The sequence below is a fragment of the Nelumbo nucifera genome, chromosome 7 (genome assembly GCF_055504915.1).
Source record: "Nelumbo nucifera cultivar China Antique chromosome 7, China Antique-T2T, whole genome shotgun sequence".
Classification (NCBI taxonomy): domain Eukaryota; kingdom Viridiplantae; phylum Streptophyta; class Magnoliopsida; order Proteales; family Nelumbonaceae; genus Nelumbo; species Nelumbo nucifera.
This window is the reverse complement of record NC_142655.1, coordinates 46,466,034-46,478,341: the sequence shown is the minus strand read 5'-3', so window position 1 is coordinate 46,478,341 and position 12,308 is coordinate 46,466,034.

The window sequence follows — 12,308 nt, the reverse complement described above, 5'->3', positions numbered from 1 at the left end:
TATGGAATGAATGCAAAGATGATACAAGCAATGCCTAGATTATTTGGGTTGGTATCTAGAGGGTGTCTGGGTGGATAACCTAAGGCTTTAGGTAATGATATCAAAAGGTGTTTATTTGAGAGTGCTAAGATTTTATTTTTATTCGATTATTTGAGTCACACCCAAGCGCTGTTGCCCAGGATGCCTATGTACCCCTTATGAGCGATTGGGCCAGTCATAGTTATTGAAAAGGTTACAAATTTGATTACAAATTTTATTCATGTTTTAAGGGATATTGTCTGTCGTTGATTAGATCTTGGATATTGACTTTGAGAACTATGCAATTATTTATCGAGTGCATTGGTCCTTGGTGATAAGTGCATTACTCGCCCATCTTGAAAATCTTGGGTCGGGATTGTGAATTGGTTTAGGTGACAATGGTGTTAGATATCTACTCTTGATCAGCTTAAGGAGCAATTGAGACTATAGAGGGAGGGAAGCAAAGTGTCTCTTGAGTCTTCTTTTGAAGGGGGATCAGTTAAAGTTTGATGTGTCTGTATTGAAGAGGAAGGTTGATGTATGACAACAACTACATGAAGGGAAGGGAGATCCATCATATGGATGGCCGAACCTTGCAGGGAGGTTGGGCAAAATTTAAAAAATTTTATTTCTCCCTTTCGGGAATCCTATTCCCTAATTTAGAAAACTGCATTTTCATGGTTCGTTCTTGAAACAAACCAGATCAGATATGAAACCAAAACGAAAAAAGTAGGGATATACCTGATACGGAATAACAGTAACTCCCAACGTAGGTGTTCACTCCCAAAGAGGTCACCAAAACCCGCCTCCATTGAATATGACACAGCTTATGGTGAGGAGGGATCAACAAAGCGGTTCTTCAGCAAGAATCACGCAAGGGGGTGGTGAGCAAGACTTTAGATTGTTTCTTCTAGCAAGAAACAATATTAAGAACTATTCTTGATCAGATCCAAAGGTGGAAATCAAACTGGGTAGGGGCGGCAAGAACTAGAGGAGAATTTTGCAAATTGCTGAGTGCATGAAACTAGTGAATTCACCCCTTATTTATAGTCTTCTTTGGATCAGCTTCCTAATCCAATTAGGAAAGAGTTTCTTGATTCAAATCTAATATTTGTATCAAGGCTCTTAAATGGATAAGAATTGTCTTATCCTTCAGCTAATCCTAATCTGATTATAAACCAAAATTCCCTTTAAATCCTGGCTAGCTTGGCTCTCTTTGTATAGTGTGGAACCTTACCATTGGTCTACACATCAGCCACATGGGTTCAACCCAACATTTGTTACAAGGTCTAGCTGAATTCACTGCAGAACACAGTGAACCCCTGAGTCCATCAGCCTGGGCGCTTAATGGGCCCAAAATTTACACTAAATGGTCCTTGGGTCCAGCCACCTTATGAAGGCCCAAGGACTATGGGCAAATGCAAGATTATCCCATCAGGTATAACCCTGAATGGTCTTATACTTGACCTCTCAACCCATAATGATCAAACACTACCCGACAAGAAAGGACCTCTCCCTCGGCTGTAAGGTACAATGTTGCACTCTCTACTCACATGGATCCCGGAAATTAAAGCCTCTTGCAAATATTTTGTGAAACCATAATATATATGTATATCTATATATAAATATATTTTTCAAAACAAATCTCATCAATTTGAAATCAACTGCTAGCAGTTTTGGTTTCCATCAGAGAGTGCATTCCTCAATCATTCACTTTATCTGACAAATGGGTTGATCCTATCACTATGATCACCTACTTAGGTGAATTCTCAGGTTTCCCCAACATACCTAGGTTTTGATCCGGTTAATGATCTCACTAATTGGCATATCAAAGACAGCCCAATACGACACCAAGTGCAGTACCATAATCGAGTCTAGGGGTCAGGTGTAACATTCTAGGCTTGCCCATCTATTTCCAAGGTCTAGGGTAATAATAGAATTTGGTTTGGTTTAGGGTTTCAAGAAAACCTACACTACATGTACCTCATGTCTCACCCTAGCAGCTGAGACAAGCCACCCCAACCCACTTGGTGGTACATCAGTGTCAGCCTTGGCAGGATAAATCTCCCCAGGTCTATCCAATGGCTGTGATGATTCTAAACTAACATGAGTCTCATAAGTGTCTAGTTTTAAGGGTATTACACAGAAACACACCAAAATAACTTGAATCAATTATGGACTTTATTCATTTATAATAAACGTCAAAAGGTACATCAATCTGATTGGAGCTAAGGGCATACACTATCTAACACTACAGTAGGTTCTTTGATTTCAACTAATGTATTTGTGGATACTAAGTGGATTTTCTCATGCTTAATTCCCCATTTTTGCAATTGATGAAAATCTAGGAAAACTTGTCCTATCCTTAACAAATAGAATGTTTCTCGGATTTACTTGATGAAAATCTTAATAACATCATCCTTTGGCAAGGGTTCCTGCACTTTGATAGACATAATCTTCCATCATTTCAAACACATTGAGAAGATTTTATCTTGTTATCGAGTAAGGTGTTCTAGATCACTCCATGCCAACGATGGGTGGAAATAAAAACTCTTGATAAATTGCTCCACCAATTTGCTCCATGTCCTCCGATTGTTTAGGTTGAGATGGGTATATCAATCCCAAACAGCTCCTTTTAGTCTCTTAGAAAATAGTTTGGCTAACAATCTTTCATCAAATACAACCTGAAACATGTTCGTACAATAAAGAAGGATGTGGGCTCTAGAGCAACTAGGTCCATTATACTTGTGGAATTTTGGGATTTTAACCTTTTCAGGAAGGTTTAACTTAGAATGAGGGTACAAATCATTGAACTCGATTATTTCTTATAGTTGGGATGCTCATATGTCCTGCATGTCTTCTTTCATACTGGCCAATTCTTCTTGGTAGAGCACAATTGACAACTCTTGCCCGGTAGGAGGTAGATGAGAGGCTTGCTCCATGATGATCCTTAAATGGTTCTTTTTAGTTTAAGAGGGATTTGAACTTTTGTTTGATTTGTATTGTTTCCTTTTGTTTTACTCTATTGGAGCTACTCTAGGTAGAATTTTAAACTTGGTTGCCTTAAGGGCCTATATTGTTGGTTCTATAAAAGTATCAATCTAAGTTATAGGCATCTAACAGGTGGGAGTAAACTAGTGTAGGATAAGGACTAGTTCTAGGGATGCAAGATGTTATGACATGCAATATGCTCATGTAAATGATGAAGTGTGGGCAAAAACAATGGAAAATGACAAAGCTGACCTGCCCCTAGTATGCACCTAGAGCTATTGAGGATAAGTGGTCGTCCTTGGACAGGTGGGACAAGGGCTAGGGGGTTCAGTAAGTATTCCTTGATTTTGTTAAATGCTACCAGACACTCCTCAGTCAATTCCTTGGGAGAATTCTTCCCAAGCAACTTAAATATTGGCTTACAGATTGGAGTTAACCGGGGGATATGAACCGACTGATGTACTCTATTCTGCATAGGAATCCTCTTATCTCCTTTTCTGTCTTGGGTGATGGCATTTCTAGAATTGCCTTGACTTTGACAGGGTCAACTTATTCCCCTTTAATTGACCATGAAGCCAAGGAGTTTGCTAGAGGTTGCTCCGAACACACATTTTTGGGGGTTCAGCCTCAGCTTGAACTTCTTGATCCTGGTGAAGAGTTTCCTAAGGTTGGAAATAGTGTCCTCCCTTGTCCATGATTTGGCTATCATAATGTCAATATATACTTCAACTTCCTTATGCATCATGTCATGGAACAGGGTTGTCATGGCCCATTGGTAAGTAGCACCAAAATTCTTGAGACCAAATGGCATGACTCTATAGCAGTAAATTCCCCATGGAGTGATGAAAGATGTCTTCTCCCTATCTTCTTCTACCATGAGAATTTGATTGTACCCTGAGAAGCCATCCATGAAGGAGAGGAGGGCATGCCTAGTGGAGCTGTCTACCAAAATGTTGACATGAGGGAGTGGAAAATCATCTTTTGGGCTGGACTGGTTCAAATTTATGTAGTCTACGCACATTCTGATTTTTCCATCTTCCTTGGGCATTGACACTATATTTGCAAACCACTCAGGGTAACGCGAAACTAGGAGAAAGCTAGCATTTCATTGCTTCTCAATTTCTTCTTTGAGTTTTAGGGCCCATTCTGGCTTGAGTCTTCTAAGCTTTTGCTTCATTGGTTTTGATCCCTCTGTGATCGGTAGGGAAGTGCCTATCTTGACCATCTTTGGATCATCCTTAGTGTCTAAGTTAATAGTCTTAGTCTCATCTTATGTTGGATGGGTCCTATCCTCGTGCCATTCAAATGATTTTTCTAGTCCTTCCAAAGTATCCCTATGCTCATCACTTGGACCATTCTCGAGGTTAGAAAGCAAAACTAGTTTAAAACTTTCATAATTTTCAAAACGATTTTGGATGCTTTTTTTATTTTTCTTTGTGATTTTTGAAAATTTTTTGCTTTTTTGAGTTTTGGAAAATATATGTTTTTTTTTTGGGATTTTGAAAAATATTTGATTTTTGAAATGGCGATGCAATGCTACTTGATGCAATGTTAAAAGCCTCTAATATGGTGAGGTTTACGAACTTTTCTTTCAAGGCACTAATGGGCCTGATGGTAGACTAGATGACCCTAGGACTGATCTCTCTATTGAAATTTGGACCTATCACCAGTTGGATGTAGAGGGTTGGGTCTATGTTGCACTCATTATGAGTTGGAGCCATGATTGTGCAAACATGGGACTTACCCCAATTTCCACTCAAATCTAATATGGTTCCATCCCCAGGATGATAATATGGAGAGTGCATACATAAGGACGTGGAGTTACTGCCCATACTACCACTAGGTGAAAGGGTCATGTCAGATTGCAGGCTTGTTGGAATTGGGATGATCATCATGGGTTTTTCCTCCATAGAGGGCTCTATTTCAGTGTGTTCTGATGTAGGAGTTCCTAGCTCAACTCGGGGTCCTTGCTGACTTGCTTTAGGGGCCCATGAATGGTCTCTTCTGACCTTTTCCCTTCAGTTTCATCCATAGATTTTGTATCCCAATCATTCCATGAATTATCCTCCTCAATGTCTATGAGAAATCTCTAGAGGCGCTGATAGGAGTCTACATCCAAGGTGTGAGGGTTTGAAGTCAATCAATTGGAATTGACCCAGTGCAAACGATGAACCTCTTCAGAAAACTTGGTTTTTATCTTCAATAATGTATAAGCAGCCTTGTCTGAAGAGGTTCATCATTTGCACTGGGTCAATTCCAATTGATTCTTCATCATCATGTGATGGGTAATACATTAGTGATTGTCCAAGGTTCAAACTAACCCAAAAATTTGGAAGGATGGGAGTGATATATGCCTCTTCATTTCCCCCAATCTTTTGGACATGATACCACTATGGAGATGGCTCAATTTCAAAGGCAGCTACTATATTCATCTGATGCTTTATTTCAACTGGTTGGAAAAGTACAAGGTCCCCAATCATCAATAATTGAGCTACATCAAGTAGTGCTTCATCATTTAGTTCATGGAATAGATCAGCCATACCAAGAAGGTTAGAATCATCAAGTTGGAAGGGGTCAAGGACTGTTTTGGTTTACCCAAGGATCCGGCTTAGAAACTCCTCCTCTACAAACTCATCTAATTGGATTTCCCACTTGTAATGGTCAAACTCTTCTTCTTGAAATCTCTCCTCTTTCCACCTAGTGGCTACGGTCCTTTGGTCTAGCTTAGGGGTTGGGGGATTAGCTGGTTTTTCCCCTACCTTAATGAAGTAGCCATTTAGGTCCAAGGTATAGGGTGTCATTGGTAGGGGTTCCCTTAATCGGGCCACCTTCAATTCAGCCTGTATTGGTCTATGCCCTAGCCCAAACCTTCCTTTGGGTTGTGGTATTGAGATTAGTTCAATAATTCCTTGTTGTTCTTTGCCCGGTCCTAGCCTTGGCACATACCCCATAGATCTCAATGTTCGTACTACCATGATCTTAGCGGACCCCGGTAAAAGGGTAATGTTTTCATCCTCAAGGTTTTAAAATTGTACTCTCCTAGCAGTGGCAACCCGCTCTGTGGTGGCATGGATTCCGGAGTGTGATTCTGAATCTCCAAGGATGCTAACAATGTCATCACCATGGTAGAACTTAATCCTTTGATGAAGGGATGATGGTACCACCCCGATTGAATATAGCCATGGCCTTCCGACTAGGAGGTGAAAATTTGAAGGTGCATTGATAACCACAAATGTCACCTGAAACTGGACTGGACCTATGGTAAGGATGATAGTGACCTCTCCTTCTACTTCTATTTCATGATTGTCAAAAGCTTTTACTATAACTCTAGAAGGATGGAGATTGTCTTCTAGACCCAAATATTGAAAGGTCCGAAGTGGACAAAATTCAACCCTACCCCATTGTCTATCAAGTATAGGGGGACTCTTTGTTTCATGTAGTCTACAGTTATATTAAGAGCTTTTGTATGGTTAATCCCTTCCTTTGGTAAGTCTTGATCTATGAAGGTAATGGCACAGGTTTGACCTAAGTTTGCAATGGTATGAGCCAAGTCTTGAGGGCTTATGTCATTTGGAACATGTGCTTGGCTGAGGAGGTCTACCATTGCTTTTCTGTGGTTAGGAGATGTCATCAATAATCACCAAACTGAGATGTTATTTGGGGTTCTCTTTAGCTGCTTTACCGCATCTCCATCTAGCATGCTTGACTCGACACTGACTTCTGTTTGGCCCATGCTCTTGTCAACTGTTGCATGTGTTGGTGCTGATGGTTCAACTAGTTGTACTATTGGTGGCATCATTGGAGGCATCATGGATGTTGAGGCTTCACCTACCCCTTGTTTGGCCAGGTGTTGTGATTCTAACTGAGGGGGTTTAAAATGCCTACCACTTCTGGTCATATGTGTCACCTTAGGTAGCCCTTCTTGTTGGTCCTGAGTTGACTAACTCTTTTGTCCCTTTTAGAGAATCTTTTCCAATAGAACCGGATTGCTAATTCCTGGGGTCCTATTTTGTTGTCCCACCTTAATTATGTCTTCTAATGACACTGGATGATTAACTTTTGCCCGATTTTGTTGAATCATTTGGACTACTTCTTCAAGAGTCACAGGCCGGGTTGGGTGTTTTGTTGATTCGTCAAGAGCATTCTGCTAGTCATAAGGGACTGCATGATACTCCGACGACTTGAATAAATCTTCAACACATTCATCAATCCCATCCCATTTTCAGACTTGGACTATATAGGAAATATGGGTCCCTTTTCTTCATCTTCTATGTATCCAACTAGCTCATCAAATGTGACTGGACCCAGAACATAGAAGGGGCCTTTGATTGAAATTGGGAGGATCGTATTCATGTTTTACTCTAGTTGGATCTTGGAGATGAATTTTGTTGGGTCAAAAGTTGGTTCCATTTGTTGATAAACTGTAGCTACATCTCTTGATTCCAACGGCTTCTTTCCCTCCTTCTTGATTGGTCTGATTAGTGATGTGAGATCTAACATCTCTGATGACACCAAGACCATTGGTATGAAATTTACTAGTTGAATTGGTCTGATGAGCTTTGTTGGATCAATGGTTGAACCATATGCCTTGGCTTGTAAAGTGCCAACCTGATGCTTGGGAAATGGGTTCATAGTGATATTCGGCTATTGTTGATTGCTTGAACCTGGGATAGTGATCTGCTTCTTATCAATAAGGTCCTGCATGGCATTCTTTAGTGCATGATAATTGTTAGTTCAGTGACCCGGTCCCTGGTAAAAATTCACAAATAGCATTTATGTTAAACCAAGATGGTAGAGGGTTCGGAGGTGGCCTAGGTTCTAAGTGAGTCAAAAGGCCCATATCAAGTCATCCTGGGAGTAGTTTGCTCATGGGTCTCCCCAAGTCAGAATTTTATCTATCTGGTCTCAAGGGGTGTTGATTCCTGTACTGCCCGGGTTGGTTGTTTTGGCTATGTTGAGTCTTCCTAGTTTACTCTCATAAACTGACACTTTTCTTGAATTATTCATTGCTGGTTGAGTCATGTAGTTGGTTGAAAATTGGTTGACCTCTAGCTTGGAAGATCTGGCCCCTATGGGCCTCTTGCTACTGCCGGGCACAGTACCGATCTTGTTTGTAGGGTGAGCAAGTGGGATTGTTGTACCAACTGCCAATGAGTCTTTTATTTGACAGCCAACACAAACTAATGAGTGGAAGGAAGGATGATGGGTCAACATCAGTCTACTTGAGTATTTTGTATTGAGACTCTTCAAAACCACAGCAATATGATCTTCTCCACTTGGACTTTTTAGCACTTGGGCTGCCTGCGTCCTCTACCTAAAAATAAATTCTGTAAATTATTCATCAGGACATTGCTTGATCAAATCTAGTTTCCGCCTAGACAATTGAATGTCCGTTTTATATGAGTAGTGTGTGATGAAGGCGTTAACTAGATTTGGCCAAGTACTAACTGTGCTTGCATCTGTATTCATTAGCTAGGTAACAACTGGTCCAATTAGGCTTCTTGAAAACATTTGGACTAGCAATTCATCAGTGAGGCCCATTCATCTTAGATTTTGCACATACATCCTCACATAACGGTCAATTTCAGGCCACTTAAATCTCGGGAGAAGTCTATGGCCTGTGATTAAGTCCAAGTCAGCCAAATCCAAATGATTGCCTTGCAACTTGAGAAGTCTCTATTCTATGCGGGCTAATCTTTGGTCCATCATACTTTGGGCCAGAGGCAATGGTGTTGCCCCTTGCATTTGGGTTTGGACTAGGGTAGAGGTTGAGGGTTGTGCCTGAGTCTGAACCTATTGAGAAGGTCCCTGAGAGTTAGCCAATTGAGTTGGGGTCTTAGGCTTGAGGAACACATGATGCTTGAATATGATGAGGGTGCCCTTGAGAGCCAATCGGATGTAAGCAGGTGCTTTTTGGTGGTGATGGTGTAAGGATAGGCATAGGTGAGGTCCAAAGGGTTTGGGCTTGCAAACTTGCCCCTAGGCTAGAGGGGGAGGGATTGGGTTGGGTTGGTTCTGGTGTTTGCATGATTGGTGGGGAGGGAATCGAGAGTGATGTGGTTTCTCTCATAGTAATGGGTTGGTATTGGGTTAACCTGAGCTTGTTGGTTTTGATCTTGTGTTCCCTACAAGTGGTGGGAAACTTGCCCTTGGCTTAATGGGTTTGGAACAAATGAGTAGGCCATCAAGATTGAGCTCCGGGTTGATGGGTTTACTAGCTCAAGTGATTGCCTATTGGATAATAAGGTTTGGCTTGATGAGGGTTGGGCTTGGTCTTTTGCCCAGAGCTGACTCGTTTCAGAACGGAGTAGTTCTATTTGTTTCTGGTGAAGTTGCTCCATGACCCTTAAGAATTGGGTAAAATCCATCCCTTGACTTTGGTCGATGGGAGTGGTTTTTTTGGTGCCCGAGTTGTGGGTTATAGGTACTGGCTCAACCATCAATCTGCTCTCAAGGGTCCTTGGGGATGTTGGGGCCACCCCTGGATCAGTTACAAGATTCGGGGTGTCTAGTTCTTCTACCCTAGTTAACCTCCTACCGATTCTTTTCCAAAGAGTTGTGGTGTGACTCTTAGGGTGCAAACTTAACTAAAAAGAAAGGAGAGGAGTACCTATGTGGGCCTAGTGTAGTCCAGTTCAATTGCTTTAGCCAGGACAAGACAAAGCAAGTAGTGGCGGATGACAAGTAAATGAAGAATAAATTCTATGACTTGGGCATGTAGAAGAATGCAATGTGAAGTGTGTGCAGCCCAAGTGAAGCCCAAAAGTTTGAAAATAATCATTGGAACTTGATGTTTCAAGTTTGGCCCTCTTAGAGAGTCCCTAGTGGAGTCACCATCTGTGGCTACCGGACCCGAATGGGGGACGGATTAATATAGAGTTGGATGGAGTCGCCATCTAAATTTTTGGGAATTGGAAATTTAGGAAAACCCGAGATTTTTCAAGAAAAGTAATTTGGTTTTCTTGGTGACTCATTACCTAAATGGGGATGAGATTCTTAGGATCCGGGGACCACGGTACAGTGCGAGAAGGTGTTAGCTACCTCACACACGCCTGGTTAATCTGGTCTCTACTTCACCAAATTCCAAGTAAAATCTTACAAATTTTTGGGCTTGAAATAAAGTGATAAACACACTAAAAGAACTATATTATACTAAATTAAACAAGAGAGAAAAACTAACTATGGCCTAACAAATAACAAGAGAATAATAGTCAATAAACACTAAAGGATGTAAGAGCAATTTAATAATTGGCTAGGAAATTCAAACAACAAATTTGAATTATGAATTCTAAGGTAGAAAGCCATAAATAATAATTGAAAACTAAAAGGAAATGAACAATATGCAAGAAATTCTAATTTGACCTAATACTAATGCATGGGATGAAAAGAGATTTTCTATTGATTAGATTGGTAATAGGAAAAAAAAAAGAAAGGACAAACTGAAAAGGACGTTTCTAGCATGCTTAAGGATGTAGAAGTAAAAAGACTAAAAGAAAAAGGTGGAGTTTGAATAAAAAAGAAAACAAGAATTAAATACTCTATAGTGCAAAATAAGAAAACAAAGAAAGAAAATGGAAGGCATGGCAATTTCCTATCTTAACGAAAGCTGATTTATTGAAACCGAATCCATAGTTAACTTAGGTAATAGAAAAATTTAAAGTAGAAAAGATGACCTATGTGTTAAAACAGAACACAACATTTAAAGAAAGAGAAACCAAATGCTTTTGTAGACTAGCAAGGTAATTGTTTGTTGAAAAAGAGAAGAAAAACTTTACGGGAAGAGGCCGAAGAGAAATTGTGTATACTAATAAGCCTACGGAATGTCTTCTCAATTCATAAAACTAATTTATTAAATGTATAACATGATGCAAGAATAATTAAGGGAAGTGCACATAGTTAATCTAAAAAAATTGCAAGCCAATGAGATAATCATATTGACTCGAACAAGCCAAAATAGAAAATGATAATTTAACCCTATAATACTAACTAAAAGGAAATACAATCTGAAATGGACCAACCTAACTATCCATGGGAAAGAAAACAGTCTACAGTGAAAGAAAACTGAATTGAAAAAAAAAAGAAAAAGAAAATTTAATGGCAAGTATGGTACTAAATGTTCAGACAAGAACCTTTTCCTCAAAGAAAACTACAACCGATTGAAATTGCTTTGTCCTCCATTGTTACGTGCTTACAAGTTTCCTCTTCAATGACCGCTGTAAACCGACAGAACATGAACCTCCTCTACACTTTGAAGTCTTTCTTGCCAATGGAATGGATTTTCAATTACTTGTTAAAATCCAAAAACGTGAGATGTATGGCCCCAATGTTGAAGGATGCTGTTGCACGATGGAGACTTACTACTGCACTTTCAAGCCCGTTTCATACTTTAGACCATGGATATAGGGGGATTATTTGACTTAAGATTGATATGGAGGGACACAAGGACGTGGGCAAAATGAATGGGAGAGTTATTGGACGTGAAGGGGGTATTCTCTATACTAATGAGTGGAGGATAATCTCTATAGGCTTTCTTGTGTGTCTAGGATGTGAGAAAGGGGTGGTATTTATAGATTTTTTTTAGAGGGGAATGGAGGGTTTAGATGGGAGACAAGGGAGATGAATGGGTGAGGTTTAAAGGGTTTTTGGAGGGAGATTGAATGAGAGAATGGGTTGTCAATACAGTTTTGGGAGAGATTCTCTCAATCAATTAAGATAATGAGTGGAAGATTTCACCAATTTACCTAAATTAGACATTCCAAGTTTAGGTGATTGTCTTGATTGATTGGAGGCTCCTAGCTGGTCAAATCTTGAATTCTTAAGATGCTTCTAGAGGCTGAGAGGATGTTTTGGTCGTGGGATGCCCTAGGTTCAAAGTTATTGTGAAGATGATTCTAAACGGAGGGCCAAAATCGAATCTAGCTTCGGGTCTCAAGATAAAGGGGTTAACGGTGTTGGAATTGGACGATCTTTGTACTATTGGACTCAGAATTTCGAGCTCTGTCCATCTATTAGAATGAATTTCAGATTTCATGAGGGATATAGTTCAGGATCAAAGATGATCCCGATTGTCTATTGGAATCAGTTCCAATTGTCTACGTATCTATGGTCTTGGAGACTTGAGGCCCTAAATTTTGTAAAATTCCAAAAATACCAGTAAGTTGGCTGAGAGTTTAGTTGAAGCATGCTTAAAGCTAAAAGTGCTACACAAAGACTGGAGAGCGCAAAAATGAGGTGTCTTCAAGAGGAAAGAGTGGAACAAGAAACAAATACAATTTACTCCTACCCCAAAAACAAGGCTA